We start from the raw sequence: 18871 nt of genomic DNA on the forward strand, positions 1-18871 counted from the left end.
TTTGCTCGACAGCATCGTGTTCGGTTCTTTCATCTACTACATAAAATAAATAAATTATAATGGAATCAAAAGTTCTGAAAATATGATATCTGATGTAAAAATGCTTCTGTTAGTTTCGACATGTCTGGCTGTATGTAGCAGCTCGAGAACTGCTGAACCGATATTAATGAATTTTGTCAACACATTACAGTGTTGGCTCAAATCTAAGAACAATAACGGACACATTTTATGATATGGGCGAGAAGTTTCTTATTAAAAATTGTTGGGAGTAATGAAACATGTTTTTGCTCTATACATTTCTCTGCCAAGACTTGATGTTTCCAACGTAATTAAACGAAGTAATTTTTGTACTGTATTCTACCAAACGTCGAAAACTGTTAGTTCACCTTGATCAAACTCTGTATTGGAGATCCTTATTATGCATCAGCATTTAGCATGCATTTCTTAATTTCATCCCCCATTACGACTGAAGTTCAGAAACTCATTGCAGGTGCATTTGAAAATAAAGTTGTAACAAGAACTTGTTGATCTTCAGATGAATGATCAGAATCAAATACAATGAAGCACACGTATTTAATCCATTTAGTTGGGAAAAATCGAGGCCCAGCTGCACAGCCTACAAAGTATCAGAAATGGGAAAGCAAGGACTGCAAAGGGTGGCTTCCCCTAGCTGGCGGATTGGTGCACCCCCCCATTACGACTGAGCCACATAGCAACGAGCCGGTTGTTCCGGCTACGTGGCAGTGGCGTCACGACCCCATCTACACGTGTCTTAAAGACGCTACATCAACTGCAGATGCCAAATAATGTATGAGTTTAGAGTTTCATCTTGAAAGGTGGGTCGGGAAGGGATTTGGAAGGGAGTGGTCGTAGTGAGGTTTCACAAAATTTCCAGGTTCGGAAATTTAACCCCTGACCCCCCCCCCACCCCCCGAATACGAAACGGGAAATACGTATATTCTTTGGAAACGTAGGAATGTTCAGGTAATTATTTGGGAGCAACGGGGACAACAAATACTGAACGTATAGTACAATTAATGAGACCAAGTTCAGGAAATGCTTGTCCCAGTTCAGTTCAGAATCCTTCATCTTCCCAGATACTGTGAAGAAGCCCACAGATCTACAGCAGCGTCTGTCTGTCCTATAGCTAAATTACAAACACAATAAACACTAATTCACAGATTTTTTTTTTTAAAAAATGTGGGCACTATGCCATTGTAGACTCCCACATTTTGGTGCTGTTTAGCTTTCGCTCATAAAGATACTGTCCGCATCATTAATCTCGGTGTTCTATGAAGACGGGCGAGGAGGAAAGTTAATATGACTTTCTGTGCGCATGCTGTACTCCGTACTACCGTCCGTGAAACATTTATCTGTTGTACGCACAACATGAGCATTAAACAATAGAGCAAACACTGCCTCGAAGGATGTTTGTTGACAAGTGAATATCTACTGGTGAAGGCTGTCTTCTGTGATTTTGCACCGAGCAATCTGCTTGATATCTGTCGGCGTTTAAGTAGAGCTTGCTGCCTACATCTTCGCCAATTGATGGAGGAATATTTATCGTTGAAACCTCACTTTATGCTCATAATTTCAGGATATAAAGTTGTAAATGCCAGTGCTCTGAATGTTTGACGCCACTGTTCGAAGCAATTACAGCAGTATCCCTCGCAGTGCAGAGAGAGAGAGTCATGAACAGAAAAAAAATATATATGTACATGGATGGGGCTCGTGTTACAAGATTGTAATGCGGGCACATATTAGCAGCCTCCCGTGTTATTAGGCGTGGGGACGGGACGACTTTTTATGTGTTGAAGGAAAGGGTAGCGCTGGATGAACGGGGCTGACTCACTCAGGGGACGGGGGTTTTACGACCGCTTCAGTGTGTTCCAGCTTCCAGCTATCGCATGTTCCGAAAGTCAGGCCGTGACCTGTGAGCCGACACTCGGAGAATCATTGCCAATGAACACTGCCCTAGACGGACAGGCTGCATTCTTTGAATTCCCGGTTGATTTAATAGCTGTCGTGATTATTTTCGTGATTTTTACCACAATGCAAGGACATTTCATTTAAATAGGCCACGACCGAGGAGTTATTTTGGACGAGACAAAATCGGCAATGACAAAAATTTTGGACTGCAGGTAGAAACTGACTTGCCACAATTACAGATCGACTCTCTAGATTAGCGACAGACAGATGGATGCCTAAGGTCAACTGTTGGACAACTGAGACTGGAACGGGTCAGTGAACATTCAGAATGTTTGACAATCTAATATCAGATCCATTCAAGCAAGAGACTTTGAAAATGTCTTGAAATTGTAATGTTTTAGGTTATTTTTCTGTGTACAAAGTATAACGGAACTTATAAAACAAACATTTGTAGTTATACTTTAGTACACCCGTTTCTGCCATGTAAGAAATCGTTTTCCCCTTTCTACGACCCACGTTTTTCAATTTAACGGTTGCAGGAATGGGTATAGAGTTCATGTGAGTATGTCAGTGATTTTGAGAAGTCGGAATGTGGTGTATGAGTAGAGCAGCGTTTGAAAGATCCCCAGAGCACTGAATGAATGAAGTAACTCCTTCTGCTTGGGTTCCATTAGTGTTGTAGTCCCACTTTTGTGTGCGTAAAGCACTCTAAATAATTGTCGTGAAGCTTGTGATTGTAAGGTTGGAGTTAATTAAAAACAAAATTAAAATCACAATAAACAATATTTGAATATTAAAATTGCCGTAGATTTCAATTTTTGCAAAGCTCCAACTATACGCACAATTTTTTCATAGCTCGAGAAGTATGAAAGAGAATTTTACGTTATCAATAGAAAGACTTGAACAGCTTAGAGCTTATTTGTTGGAGTGGAAATTCAAAACGACCGTTAATGCAATTATTATAATGTTTTAATTTTCCTTGTATGAAAGAAATGAATTAAAAGTCGCTTCTAAACTCAGCTCTATTCACAAGAAATGTAATTTTCTAGGTCTGACATGACGTTTTGTATGTGTGTATATATATATATATATATATCTTTCCTTTTCTATCATAAACCCGTTGTATCAGGCAGCTGTTTTCCATCTCTGTCACCCTCACACAGGTTCGACCCCACCTTCTTTCTATTACTGTAATTTGAATTCAAAACTGTTTCTGTCTTCAGTGCCAGAGAGTTGAAAGAAACTCCCGTATGGACTGTAGAATAACACTTCAAAAGAATATAAAATGCATTAATCTCGCAATTCATTTGAAATTTTTTTCAAAGTAATGTGGAAACTCTACATAACATTTTTACATAAGTATACTGGAACAAAAATATGGAATTGCTAATAATTAAATATAAAATATTATTTTAGTATCATCCAAAACTAGGTACTATTCAATTCGGAACCTTTAATATTTTTGTTTCTTGTCCTCTGTTGAGGAGGATATTTGGGCCTAAGAGAGAAGACGATGGGGCGTGGAGAAAACTGCATAATGATGAGCTTAAAAATCTGTACTGCTCCCCCGGTATTGTCAGGGTGATTAAGTCGAGAAGAATGAGATGGGCTGGGCATGTAGCGCGAATGGATAGGACAAGAGGTGTGCACCGGGTACTGGTTGGGAAGCCTGAGGGGAAGAGACCGCTGGGGAGACCTAGACGTAGATGGGAGGATAATCTCAGGCGGGATCTATGGGAGACAGGAGTTGAAGGAGAATGGATTTTGTTGGCCCAGGACAGGGTCCGGTGGAGGGCTTTGGTTAATTCGGTGATGAACCTTCGGGTTCGGTAAGCCATCTAGTTAGTTAGTTAGTTAGTTAGTCCTCTGTCAAAGCTCAAAAAGAAAATATACAGGACCATAGGCCTTCTTCACATTTTCTGTGGTTTTGAATATGGTCTAGTAACCTAAGGGAAGAAAATGCTCGTAGAGTCCAGGGCGCAGAGGAGAACAGGAATTAGCAGGAGGATGAAAAACACAATACATTAAAGAACTTAATACTTTGTGTTATTGCAGAGGCTGGATTAATGAGCGCGAGATGGGTGCAACATGTAGCAAGCGTGGGATAGAAGATAAATTCGTACATTTTAGTGGATGTATCTGAAGTAGGAGGAGATCACTTGGAAACCTAGAGAATAATGTTATTACGGACCGTATAAAACTAGAAGGTGAAGTGGTGGACTGTATTGTACCAGATCACAACAGGTTATAATGGTGTTCTGGATATGGTAATGGCATTTCTGGAACAATTAAAGCAGGGAGTTCTTTGCCAGTAACTAACCAAGTCCTTAATAGGACATCTTGTTTCGTTTTTATGTTTTTGTATTTAAGCTTCTCTTATGTATGATGTAGAGTGCATAACAATCAATACTAGCTGTTACCTGAGATTTGAGGTTCTCACTGCATTGAAGACGTCGATTGTGGTCTTTTGTGATGTAACACGTTTGGGTTAGAGATAAACTGAAGCGTATGAAACCGTTGTGAATTACACCATGCGGTCTTAAATTTATTATACGCCATTATGTCAGAAAATACTCTGACGTAAAAGGTTCTTATTTCATTCTTGTGCTTATAACAGCAAATATTGTAAAAGGACTAAAGAGAGAAATATATTAATTACATTAGATACAGGAATAGCATCGTTAAATGCGGTCTTGCGATTGAAAAACTTCTTAGTATTCTTGTACTTTATTTCATGGATGTCATATTGATTGATTCAGTACTATAATAAATTTGTTTATTATATATTACATGTTATAATTTACACTCTTTGAAAGAGAAAAGGCATATTTTAGTCTCATTTCGGATTACTATGTTTTGTTGGTATTGAACTTCTCCTGTTATTTTTAGACAGCTTAATTGAATGCTTTCATTTCCTGTCTTGCGTGCGAAGACTTCATAAAGATGATTGACAGTGAACGAGTCCCCCCCCCCCCCCCGGTTGGTTATTAAAACACGGTCACTGTGAAATCGGCTGTTAGTACTTATGGCAGGCCTACATATATTTTCTCTGTGTGTGAAGTGAACGGTGTTAAAGAACATTCAGTATAAAAATATGAAAGACATGAACTTGGTGAGAGGAGTTTTATTCTGCAGGGCCACATTCTCCCGTTTCTGAGCCCCTCCGAAACACGTCACTCTATGGCTAATATTTCACTTGGAAATAAACGCAGTTCCTGTCCACCCTTAATATTGTTGAAGAAGGGCTGTACCCATAGGGATAGATGGGGTGGTTACATTGGTAGGGAATGTGGCCCTATGGCGTTGAAACTCGTGCAAAAAATAAATTCAACCCTTGCAAAACCGTTGTACCCCTGCTGAGAGCGTCCCAGAATTAACCCCGTCATTTCAACCCCTCTGGTATATTTTCGTCTATTAACAAATCCGTTTCTTACATATTCAGACAGGGGAAATGCAGATTGTTTATTTTTTAAAGCGTTATTATTTTATGTGCTTAAGCGGTGGTTGTAGAAGTTTATAATTTGTGACTGTCAGTGGGGTGAAATGATTAAGAGAACAAAAATGATCATGTAGACAAGCTCTACAGATATCATCGGTTGTATAAAGGCCTACCAAATTTCTCATCTTCTGTTCATAAGGAACATTTTAATGATTTTTCCTCTTATTCTCGCCACACTAAGACTTGACATTAATATTGAGTGTGATATTGTCATAACTTACTCCCTGAGCATCCTTTATATAAACATTCAACGAAGGGAAGTTGAGATGTCAGAATGGTACGAGGAACTGTGGTGTACCTCGGAGGTCTTCTAGAGCGTAGACTATAATAATAATGATAATGCTGATAGAATTGTAACCTCTGTCCTTTACTCGTATTTGTGGAATTAGTTTATTAAATGTAGCAATTGTTTGATCTTGGTTGAAAATACTAGTCTTTGGTTAGAAGACCAGATATTTAAATTAATTTTATTTGTTATAATTTTTATTAATTTAATATTTTGGTGGATAGCTGTAATAGAGTTCAGCTTGCCCTAGTGATTTTTCTCCAGTGTTCTATTCTAATTTTCTCATTGTTTATAATTAACAAGAATATCTCGTAAGAAATTAACCAGCTTACGTTTCTTCAGTCTGTACTGTTATGCTAGCAAGAGTTTGTAATTAATTTCTATGTGTTATTTGCATTAGCTGAGACACAGGAATACGAGGAGACTAATGATACCAGAGATGAAATTAACAAGACGCATCATAACAAGGTACAGTTTGTGTAACCTACATTTTTTTTTTTAATTGGAGTGGACCCAATCGGAAAGAAATTAGCGCAGCCTAGAACTTGTTGGATAATGCTAGAAGGATGAAAAACATTAGACACACAAATAACTTGACTGCCGATCCGTCGGAAGACGAAGACATAGTCAAACATTACAGAGAGAAGTATACGGTTACGATAGTAGGACAATTATCACTGTCTTAACTCCGTCGCCAGTAGAAGAGGATATAAGGACCCAGACATTTTAAGATTTTAAATCTTTCTCCTTATTCTGAAGGGATAAGACAAACGTCAGAGAGAAATTGACAGATTTTCGGATGGTGGCGTTACGATATGTTCGCAACATTTACACTTTTATCATTAAAATTCTTGTCGCTATATGTACGAGAAAGTGTGCTATATCAGAGGGGAATCGAGAGGCAGGTGTCTTGGCTACTTTTAATGCAGAATGTCTGCATGCTTGAGATATATGCAAATTTTGGTGTTTTGGGTTGATGCCGTGTGTTGTAGGCGGTTACCAGCGTTTCGGAGGAACATATATTATCCATCTTCAGAACCAGCTACAATACTGCACGACGTTATAACCCAGAACACCACACTATCTACTGCTGTCAAAACTCATCAGAATATTTATTTTTTGAAAACTTCCTGTTATGTCACATAGGAACGATGGTGGTGTCGACAAACAGTGCGTGATCTCTATGAATGGTGTGTCGGAGCGGGTTTGGAAGGTATACGTCTCGGATAAGCTTAGATTTTTGCCCTACAATTCACCTACGGAGACAATGGAAAACCGTGAGAATGTTTGACACACTATCCGGTCCTGCGGTTTTATCCAGGGACCTTGCTAATGCACGTACGCTTTTCAGCACACGGAACTGTCTCTCATTATTATCCCACCCCACAAACGCTATTATGGAATTGCTTGCCTCCCCGCTTATATGAAGCTGTGGTCCTTCGGTTTTATCTCGCTTTAAATACCACTGTTCCTTGCGGAATTTTGCAATTCACTTCAAAATGTGAATAATCCGGAATTCGATATTTGACTTACCTCTCCGTTCGTAACTACACAAATCATAGAAAGCGGAATCGATAAATGCCAGTTATATTTTTCTGAAGGTGCTGCTACTGTTTTTATTTTATGTGTACGTATCTGGTTTGTTGGAGAATTATATAGGCTAATGGACAAAGTTATGATACGGGGAATGTGTGTGCTATTAATCAAATAACTTCCTCATACCATGGGCTACTCACATTCATACTACATGAACAACCAAACCACCGCGTTCGAGAATTGGATTCCAAACTCGGTGGAGTAATTGTATAGAACGGCGGATGGATGTGAAACGACTATTTGTTGGATGAAGCAGAAAAATTGCATAAATATCCTGGGAATTATTTACCTTTTATATACGTATGTCTATTTTTTATTTCCTTCTGTCTTTCCATGTTATCTTTTCCCCTTATTTTTCTTTATTTTACTGGTTTCTTTTTCATTCCCTATTTCTTCCTTGCAGACCCCAAAAAGTGTGCATAATTGTTATCTCAGGACGCTGCTGGAGGCCACTGAGCTCAAATGAGCCACCATCTGTATTTCGTCCTTCCAGGAGCCTACACTCACATTGCTAAACGACAAACACTGTACGTAACCCAAATTGCGTCCTGATAAAATACAAATTAACGACGAACGAAGGAATTGAAAAGCTGCCATGAAAGATGGTTTTATCAGATTTCAGTAAATGAATACAGAAATAATTCTAAACAGCGCGCTATACATTCATAGAATATAATTTGTATATGAATAAAAATGGAACGGGAGTCCAGGTTTATTTGCATGTGTTTGTTTGCAAGAGAAGGGAGCGGAAGAAGCCGTCCGTAGTTGCAACACATTTATTAAAAACGAAAAGAGAGTAAAGCACCATCATGGAATCCAATTATAGAAATTTATTAACTGTGTTTGTGCAAGTATAAACGCGATTTCGAGCGAACTATGGCGGTAAAATTGAGATCAGGCTGCCTGAGCGGAAAGCCGGAGTAATTGCCAAATGTTGGCTCCAGTAACTTTTTTTTTCCTCTGGTCGTATTTCAGCAACAAAGGCTTTCCCCTTTACATTATTCGCTGCCAGTGGCGGGTTATGGTTTGTTTACTGAGCCTGTCATTTAAAAGTAGCGATTTTACGCATTATATATGATTTAACAATGTTAGTACCCTTTTATTTTATGTTTTTTTTTTTTTTTGAAGAATCATACCATTTAAAACGTTGCCTAACAGCACTGACTGCCGCGATGCAAAAATTAAATTATAAGCAGAACCATCCTCGCGTAAAGGCTCTCCCATAATTCCCCGTGACGCTGGAGCGAAGGTCACTCTGGCTGCTAGGCCGATGCTCATGCCAGTTGCGTTGAAGTTGTACAGGTGCGAACGTGAAGTATTCACGAGCGGAACGTTTGCTTATTCTCGAAATAATTTGCTGGTGTTAGTGAAGCATTTACTTTTGCGTATTTTGAAAATGAAATACCGAATAAGACAACGATACATTTACCGACTGGTAATAAACTTTCGAGACACGGGGAAAAGTTACAGAAGACATCTACTATAAGTCTTTTCTGTAGGTTCTTCGTAACAAATAAAATTGCGTTTTAAATGGAACATTCTGTACTTGATTTACGCCAAATATTCGTGCGCACAAGGCCTATTATTTGTCAGGTTAATATGGTTTATTTGTACTGAGGTCCTGAAGGATATTACGTTTTTTTGTCACGTTCGAAAGAAAAATATTTAAGTAGTGGTTCTGTATGAATGTTTTAAGTTGCGTTCAGACAAATGGGAAAATAAGAAGGGTAAAATCTGTGGAAATACACTTTCAAAGGGGATTGAGACATTTGACTGCCCGGGATCTGACGAGCAATGCATTCGGTGTTTTTTGCAGAGAGAAAAGTGTTTGCCACGTTCACAGAGAACGGAGGATTAAAGAAAGTCCCAAAGGAACCATTCGGCTTATACCGAAAATTGAAGAGCAGTGTGAGAAGACCGAGCATGAAGAGACTTAGGAAGTCAGAACAGTCAGTCTATTGACTACGTGTAATAATAGTGGTAGCAGTAATAGCAGGCTAATACACATATTAGTATGGGAAGAATAGAAACGGAAGAACACTGGTATTCTACATATACTTAAACATGTCATTTGTCTCTGTTTGCTAGACCAAAGCTTTGTGGTATATCCGCCGCTGAGTAGAACGGCATCTTCCGGAGTTTTACAAACCTTGGCCCTTATAATCTTCCGGCATTTTGAATCTTAACATGCAGTTTTCCGCGTTGAACAAGAAGTACAAGGAAATAAATTCAGTGAAGAAAATAAATTATTTCCGAATCCTATCGTGTAATTTTATTCGCCCGTCAGTGGCAGAGTTTCACACTGTTATTTTGGTTAATATTTTTACAGTTACGTAGAAATTGAATACAATTTAAGTTTACTTCGTTTACAAAACGTTTTTTGAGACTGATCACTGTTTAGGATCTGATGCTACATTTATGTCAGTCTTTCAATAGAAATGTTGCATGGTGCACTAAATCAGGTATCGACCCTCTCCTCCCATATTTAATCAGCATGTCTGATCTCATTGGAAGAAATCATATAGCGTGGAATGGAATGAGGTCCTGTTAATTTAGTATCGTTTAAAAAAACAACGAAGTTATTGATCAAGCATTGTTTTAAAATTAATGGCGTAAATGGTGCAAAATACGTTTTTGTGCTCGAATCACGTTATTTACTATAATTTGTCTGCAAATTTCCAGTGGATAATATCAAGGCGTCGCCTCCTTCTGGATTGATTACAGGTCTGTATTATCTTAGCTGGGTAGGCCTATGGTTCGTTGAATGTGTGCAGCTGTTTTTCCACACTGAACATAAACCTTCATTGCGTAATGTTTAGTTAAGTTAGAGAGCCAACTTTACACTTTCTGTGAGTTGTAGTCAAGATCTATAAGCAGAATTATTTTTTTCAGCAGTTGTAACTGAAACCGTCGTAGGTATTCTTTATCTCGATTGGTAGGTAAATCAGTTTGTTTAGTACTATTACTGCTAATATGTATTGGCGCAATTGAACTTCGGATCACAATAACTGAACAATTTTAAATAAGCTGTTTTTATGCGTAACGTGTTATGCTGAAGCATATTTTAGTCACATTTTACGAATACTTTTATAAATATTTAATACATGTAGAGCTGTTTTATACAAACATTACAGTCAGTAATGAGAACGACAATTAACCTTTGTAGATATTTTCTTTCAATAATCATACCGTATTCTTTCGACATAATGTCCACCCTAGTAAGGGTTCTGCTATATGTGTTATGACTTTCATGTACGAGTCGTCAGGCTACTTTTGGATCTCGGATCGAATGTGGTTTCGGTTGGTTTATCCATTCCAGCCATACAAAATGTTGTGTTTCTGTTAGATTTGTGAGGTTAATTTAATTATTATATCCTGCAAAGCTTTCATACCACATCGACTTTTGGCCATATCAATGGGAGTCGATAATCTATTGTTTACGATCTCAAACAAAAGCCCTTGCTGATGATAGATATAGGTCTGACCATTGTACTATTGTAGTTCTATTCCTATTGTGTTTATTTCTACAACTTAAATTATGAATATTTTAAATGAGGGCTCACGCGAAGCAAGAGAGCGTTTTATATATTAGTTGCTACTTTAACGGAATTAGTAGTGTTAATAGTGACGTCCATACAGAAGGGGGCATTCTTAGGTGTGTGGCGTGGTATTTCACGAAAAAAGTAAACTAAAATAAAAAAATACAAAAACGGAGAAACTGAATGTCAGGTTTTGCTAAGTACCGGTCGGTATCTCTTCCGTGTCCCGATTTTAGTTGGGAAAATTAGGACTTTCTTTTATGTTGGCATTTTGTGCTGTTTCTTCAAGGCGGCGAAATTATGTTGAGATTTTTGTGCTGGTTTTTGATGCTAAAGTTCGTCGTATCGTCGAGAATCAAACTTATGACCACAGAGGAGATTCATATATCTTCATGCTTGAGCGCTATAGTACAGCAGTATTTCACACACGATCAACCTCTGCTCGTCTGTCTACCTGAGTCTGAGTCTGTTCATCCTGTGTGGATGGATGTCATGCTGGGACAGTTAAACCAGGTGACACTTTGGCCTGTATACGTTTCTCAGGGTGAAAGTGAGGATGGTATAGTAGCAACGCTGACCACTAAACCTCACAGTTATATAATTTTCACGGGTCCACAGGGAGAATTCGGTAACGTTACTGAGACACTGGTTGGACAACTAGATGCACTGCAATCTTCGCTTTCTTGGAACCCGCGAGGTAGATTTGTTGTTTTGGTAACAGCGCGTGATTCCAGACCTTCACACTTGCTGGCTCTCAAGATTTCGGAAACGCTGTGGAACAAGGCTATGATCGTGAACGATGTCATCATGATTCCTAATTCTGATGCATTGCTGATAAAGGATAGCGCCAATGAAAACGTTATTAAGTTGGATGTATATACATGGTTCCCTTACCAGACAGGAAGATGTGCCGAACCACTAGAGGTTGTGCTCGTGGGTCAGTGTATTGAAGGAAATGTAAATCTCTCCCACAGTGTGTCTGTTTTCGCCAATAGGATTCCTAATAACCTACAGAGTTGTCCTCTCAGAGTGACAGCCCGTGATTATGAACCTTACGTAGTTCTAACCAGCAATGACTCAGGCACCGACGGTAGTACGACATACAAATACAGAGGTATAAATACCGAGCATGTTCTTCTGTTTAGTGAAGTAACGAATATGACAGTACAGTTCCTTCCACCTGGAGAGGGCACTCTTTTAGACGCTCATGTGCTGCAGTTAGCCGACGTGGTTGAACGATCTGCAGATGTCGCCGCTGGTCGCTACTTTCAAAGCACCGGACTATCGGCATTCGCTGATCCGACGATACCATTTATCACTGACAATGTCAGATGGTATGTCCCGTGTCCCAGGCCTGCTGCGAAGATGGAAAAGGTTATGGGAGTGTTCAGTTTTTCGAGTTGGTTGTGTATGATTGTGGTCTTCATTTTGATATCTCTTGTATTCTGGCGTTCGGCTAATGGCCCAGACATACCTGTTGCGATGGGATCTCGCAATCTGAAGACCGTATTAAACTGTGTTTATTTCGTTTGGTGTGTTTGTATGAGCGTGTCTGTTTCGGAGATGCCGAGAACCTGGAAACTAAGGACGTGGTTCTTGCTTTTTGTGTGGTACTGCTTCGCTATGAATACTGTATTCCAAGCATTTTTCATAACATTTCTTGTCGAACCAGGATATAACAAGCAAATTAAAACCATGGAGGAGCTTAACGAGTCCCATTTAACTTATTGTTTGGATGCAAACTCTAAAGAGCATCACAAACAGATCTCTTATCAAGTATATGAAAACTTTGATTCGCTTCCCATTAACCTTGGAAGTCTGAAGGAATGTTTGGAGTACTACTTCATTAACGGTAACATAACATTGCTGTCCCCTGCACTTTATGCGAGATTTGTTGCTTCACTCATGGGGTTAGATCAGAATGGAAACGAATTATTCTGCACATTGGACCAAGACGAGTATTACATACATGCTGTCCTGTATTTATCACCAGGACACCCTCTTCTTGATAGATTTAATACACTCATCAGACGCTTTGCGGAATCAGGACTGGTGAACAAATATTGGTCGCAATTGAATTTCGAAGTTTATATACGAAACGTGGCTGTATCAAGGGAAACAGAATGTGAAGCTTGTAGTGACGTGTATTTGGTGTTTTCACTGTACCACCTCAGAGTGGCGTTCGTGGTTTTGGGATTCGGATGTGTATTGAGTTTTACAGTGTTTCTGGGTGAACTGATATACAAGTGGTATGGCAGACAACGCACTGTGACCACGTAGTCGACAGCTATTGTTATGAAATGCATCTAGGTCTGATATAATAGGCCACGTTTTAGTAGAAGCATTTGTTGCAGTAGTGAAGCAAATTAGTGTAGTGGTTTGCAGTTTAAGTGCTTTCGGTAAACACATCTAAGGGAGAAACAGTGGTATACTTTATTTAATTTATAGTAGTCCAGTTTAGTTCACCCAATATTTCCTTAACTTTTTACTGTCCTTTTCGATCGATTGATATAAATTCATTTGGCCTTCCCATCTGCACACACGTCTCCCAAGTGGTTTCTTCCCTTGTGGTTTTCCCATCAATGTCTGTACGCATAGATAAGTTCCTTCTTTTGTGCTATATGTCCAACTAATATATTATTCGTTAAGGAATATTGAAACGCCACTTGAATTGCCCACTTTAATGACATAGGTTCTCAAATGCGAGGTTATTTATGAACTCGGCTTTTACATATCTGCTTTCATACTTACAAAGCTGGAGAGACAATTGTAAAAATGAAGGAGACGCAATATATTTACAGTTAAAATGCAAATGGTGTTGAGGGTCTACTAGTTTCGAGTCTGGAGTATCGACTGTCGACCTACATGAAGAAGGAAGCAGGCCTGTTCAGTGCACGCATTATCCAGCTAGTCAACATCCCATCTGTTAAATAATCCATATTACGTGCAATGGGTGAGGTCAATGACCAAACAATAACACGGAGATAAATGAATCATGTGTGTGACATGTAACTAATTTGATTTGTAAATATTTTGATTCAGTAGTGTAATTTTCTTGTTTGTTTATGTTACACAAGAATACTAGGAGAGCTGATGGATTACCCTCCGGTCCCTTCTTAGACAGGACGCACTATCGGAGTTTCTCATGTACCAATGTGATAAGGACAAAACAATAAAGAAAGTACACACTTTCCTTGATTTCTGAATTTCTTCATGTATTGTTTTGATAGATGGTACAACGTGCATTCCAGAATCAGAGTTCCAGTTAGGTAATTTTCCCACTCCTGTTTCATGTTTATGAGGTGCCGGGCTCAAATCTCGTCTCTAAGACAGGCTAATCTGGCAGAGTTTGTCATGATCTTTGTTAATTCGTCCAGAAAAAATTACTAATACGTTATCGTACAGTAAGCCATGACCTAATTTTTCCAAGTTCTTTCCGTTTCATTGTTTTTAATGATCTTGTGATCTGCGGAGAACATTTGGTTCATTACCGTGCTCAAAAAAGCCTAAGATTGGTCCTTGTTTTGCTGGAGATAAATTCAATATTCTCACACCGTGCCTTTTGCTTTCGTAAATTTCAATAAGAAACTCGGTACAAAAAAATGGCGTAATTGCTATAAATACAGCCTATGTGTCTGAAGGTCATGAATTGAAAACATCTACAAATATACCACAGTTACATTTAACCAAGTTAACTCCGCGGTAAAGCGTTTATTCCTATGGTTTATGGTTAGAATTATGTGCGCATATCCCAGATTAGATTTGGCAGCGTTTTGTGAGTCCTAGGCTAATTTTGAAACTGCTTACTGAAATGTGGCATGGTCAGTTCATGCCCATTATTCGGACTGAATCTTCAAAAAGTTATTTTCACCCATCGCTAACTCCGTAATATTTGGAAGTGAAATATCGGGAAGTTTGAAGAAAGGTGAGCGCAGACATCTGACCTTGGTCTGCGAACTGCAACTTGAATTGCTGAAGTCCTGAAGCTGAATACTCCTAATCCTTTAGAATCTTTCATGTTTCTGTTTAACAAGGTTTCAGAACCATCGACACATTTCGTTGGCTATCAAATTAAATGACTATATATGAGAAGTGTATAATTATTTTTTAGCAGTTAGCCATGTTGACACTTTTGAAATTGATTGTTTAATTATTTTTCGCTTTGTTTTTTTCCATGTGGTTAAGTTATGCATAATTGATTGTCACAATTAAAATGTAATTAAAGCGCATTTTAATCCGCTTTCCTATCAAACTCCGGTGCTATTAGTTATTAAAGTACCTAATATGCATTATTGTAAATTTTATGACATAATTAAGAGCCATTAAACATTTTTGAGGAGAGAAAAGTGTGTTAAGTACAACTTTAATCTCAGTACTAAACGAAGGTGAGTGGTTAGCTTTACTCCCAGACTACATTACAGCCGTGGAAGTGATCTTGGTGCGCGTTTGGTAGGAGACTTTGTGGGTCCCAGAACCTGTCTGGACCGGCGTGAGAGTTGAGTGATGAAATCATTTCATACGTCGGAAGTGAATAAGAAAGTGGTACGGTCAGAGGCATGGTCGTTCATAACAAGGTATTCTGTCTGTTTTGTCTGAATAAGCTAATGAAGAACTTAATCTTTCAAAGCCGGCGTCGGAAAATAACATGTGGTATGTTATTAACCGACATTAGACGGAATGTTTCAAGTCAGAACGGTGTAATATATGAGTTATGTATACTGATATTCATTCATTCATTCATTGCGTTGTGGTGGGCATGTCGTAGGAATTGGAGCGGTGTCATCGCCCTGGACGTTAACACTGTCGGATGTCGGATCTGCATGATTGATACGGCACAGAAGAAATTACCTGACTGCGAGAGCAGTAGGCCCGCTAGTGACGAACTGTTTGTCGCCAGCTCCTACTTTTAAAAGCTGGTTTTTCTCAGGTGGTTATTTTCTCTTCAATGTATCTCGAGGGTTCATTACCATGCTCCCAACAGCCCGACACTTATCCATAATAATAATAATAATAATAATAATAATAATAATGCTACGTAGTGTCAGTTACTGACAGCCCCGTCAAATTAATCACATATAGTAAAATAATACTCATGTTAGACCAGCGTTGCCAAGTGCAGATGGTGATAACAATTTGAAGTCCTATTGTGAGGTTAATACCAATACATTAGGTCCACTGTGACTTCGGGTGGTGGTGATAAAGTTAATAACAAAAACAACCACCTCGGTTGATAATAGTCCAAAGTACTGCAGACAGACCTATCGTATGCGAAGCTTCACTCCCAGTATTATAACTGCTTTAACTGTTTTAGTCTGTAAACGCCTTGTGCAGGTAACTGTGATACAATGTTATTTGGATACAAAATGTGCAAATTCCACTGTTTCATCTCCCATATAGAATTCTGACTGGCCGAGTTATGCGTTACATCATAACCAAGTTACTGATCCATGTTTCTGAGATAGGATTTGATTTTATTACACCCAAAGACTGTGTGGATTGGTAGACTGGGGAATATCCACTAAAACATAAACGCAGGAAGAATTTTTGTGATGGTATCTGCTACTGTATGGTGGAGTAAACAACGCTTTGCTCCCAGTGCTTTTCATCTGGGTTGAGTCGACAAATAATCATAACTAACACAACAAACTCGTTTCGCAGTTAACGATATCCAGTTAGAATACTAAAAATGTTTGTTTCTTGCTTGCCAAACTCGTGAAGTTTCTCTGTCACTAAGGTCCTCTGGGACCTACATACACTTTATAAATGATTGTTATCACGAAAGGCTGGGAGCTTTTAGTGGGATTCTGCTTGAGGTTTATCCAGATAGGCACGAACTGAAAGTTTGATTAATAATAGTGACTGTGTTTCTTGCACGGAAACCATTCACTTCTGCGCCGCTGTAATTTCAAAAATAATCTTACGAATAATGACTGTAAAAATTATGTCTCGGACGTGCATTCCTATGTGGTTGTTGCATGCAAAAATGTATTTATCATCTCTGAAACACTTTTGTTATCACATTAGAAGTGAAAAACTTGTATAAAAGAATATGCCTGTTTTAAGTTCTTTTTTTGTAGTCTCTTTGTGTTGTTTTGTGTGGCTCATAAAGACGAGTATCTATAATTGTTAAGATAAGTAAACATTTCCATGTTTGTGATAAAGCGGGTTGTGTGCATAAAATAGCTTTTCTGCCCAGATAAGTGAATTAGTATATGATGAAGCAAATTATAGAAACATCTGCCATTGTAGCGAGAGCATTAAGTTACAAGCCACAAGGAAATTATTTCTGTGTGACTCCTCCAGTGACGAAATACATTGAAGATTGTAACGAAAGGTCGTGACTGAAAGAATCCCGAACCATTATCTACCAGAAACATTTGTTGAAGAAATTCACATACACACAGCGCTTGAAAATTGCGCGTTACTGATGCTTAATGACAAGCACACAGACAGCAACAATAAGATGTATGTGACACTGAACACGCGTTTCAGTGGCGGCCCCAGCTACCGTCTGACTGCACCTTGCTTCGTCCAGTAGTAATTAAAAAAATATTATAATACATTATTTTTCTGACTGATCAACTACGATATGAATTAACTCTAACTCTGTGTAGCACAATCCATCTTGAAAAGGTGGCAATCGCTCAATTACTAAGAAATTCCCCGCTTGTTATGAAACCCGAATGTTCATTACCATTCTCACTTCCCCTGAGCCAGGTGAATTGAGTCCACATTCTCATATTCTGGTTCTTTAAGTTCCGTTTTAGCATTGTTCTCCCTTCCAATCCTAGGTCTCTCAGTTAGCCACATTTTCTTCGGTTTTAATATGTTTTTTGCATATATTTTTCATATTTCTATGCGTGCTACGAAACCACACAACTCTTAGTTATTTCCTCTTTTAGGTTCAAATATTCCCTCAGCAAGCTATTCTTAAACACTCTCAACGCAGTCTGTCCAAGTACGAGGCCTCTGTAACATTTTTGTCCTTATTTTTTATGGCCAAAGTTTAATATAACTTGGAATATCGTACTTAAGATGAGTCTTATGTTCAGGAAGTTTTAATGTTGCGACTGACATGCAGTTACCACCGTCGCCCTGTCTATCTATATGTACACACACACGCTTTATTTGTACTGGAAGCCAAGTCTGTATTTTGCAGTGTTTTATTTTTAATTCCGTTTACCAGACTTTGTTGATTAATGTTGTGGTGACTGGATGGTCCCACCTCCCGCTAATTTATTTAGTAGACATGGGACGCACTTCATAGCCACCACTAAGATTTACAGTCGAACATCCACTGAGCAACATACTTCGGACAATTTAATTGTACGCCATCTGGTGCAAGTATCATTCTTCAACGAACATACTATCACTTTTTTTTCTTCCAAATTTGGAAGTCACTTTCAGTTCAGAACGAGAGTGGGAGGGGTAATAAAGAAAAATATTAAATTAAGTCTTTTTTAATGTGTTCTACCATTTTGCGTAGGCGTAACTATATTTTAAAACGTGAAATTTTAACGGATCTCTTATATTTAATGGGAAACAAAAGTGGCATAGTTTTATCAGAGCTTTTCCTATAAAAGTCAAAATTATATGACTTAATAATTTTATATGGCACATAATCCCCACTTGCCTGTTGTTACAATTCTAGCTCATGGTGTTATTTGTAATTTTAACTGATTTTAATCTGTACAACAAACTTATTACACTTTTGTCTTAAATATCAGGTGCAGGAAACATTAATCGGAAAATGCTTTGCAATTATGATATTTTTAATTATTTTCTGGAACATGGTACTGAGTTTCAATTAAATCCTTTAGTTTGAATGGTGTGTCATATGTAGTTTTAATATACTTATTACGCCATTGGCTTTTTGCAGTCGTGTTCTATGGTTGATGTTTCAAGTTCAATTTTAAGTGAACCGGTGCTGTTTCAGAAGCAATTAAAACATTTTGTGACTTTTTTATTCTGACAATAGGATCTCTTTTGATCGCAATCTCTGACATTTCACGTAAAATTTCC

General features: G+C 38.4%; 1 protein-coding gene across 3 annotated transcripts in view; it reads left to right on the forward strand.

Moving 5' to 3' along the window:
• Positions 1-18871, forward strand: part of LOC110835786 (uncharacterized) — a 768515-nt gene that overhangs the window by 282299 nt on the left and 467345 nt on the right. The window lies entirely within an intron of this gene.

This window comes from Zootermopsis nevadensis, unplaced genomic scaffold, assembly GCF_977971745.1.
Source record: "Zootermopsis nevadensis isolate Lab colony 2312 unplaced genomic scaffold, Znev_1.0 Znev_ptg000029l, whole genome shotgun sequence".
NCBI lineage: Eukaryota > Metazoa > Arthropoda > Insecta > Blattodea > Termopsidae > Zootermopsis > Zootermopsis nevadensis.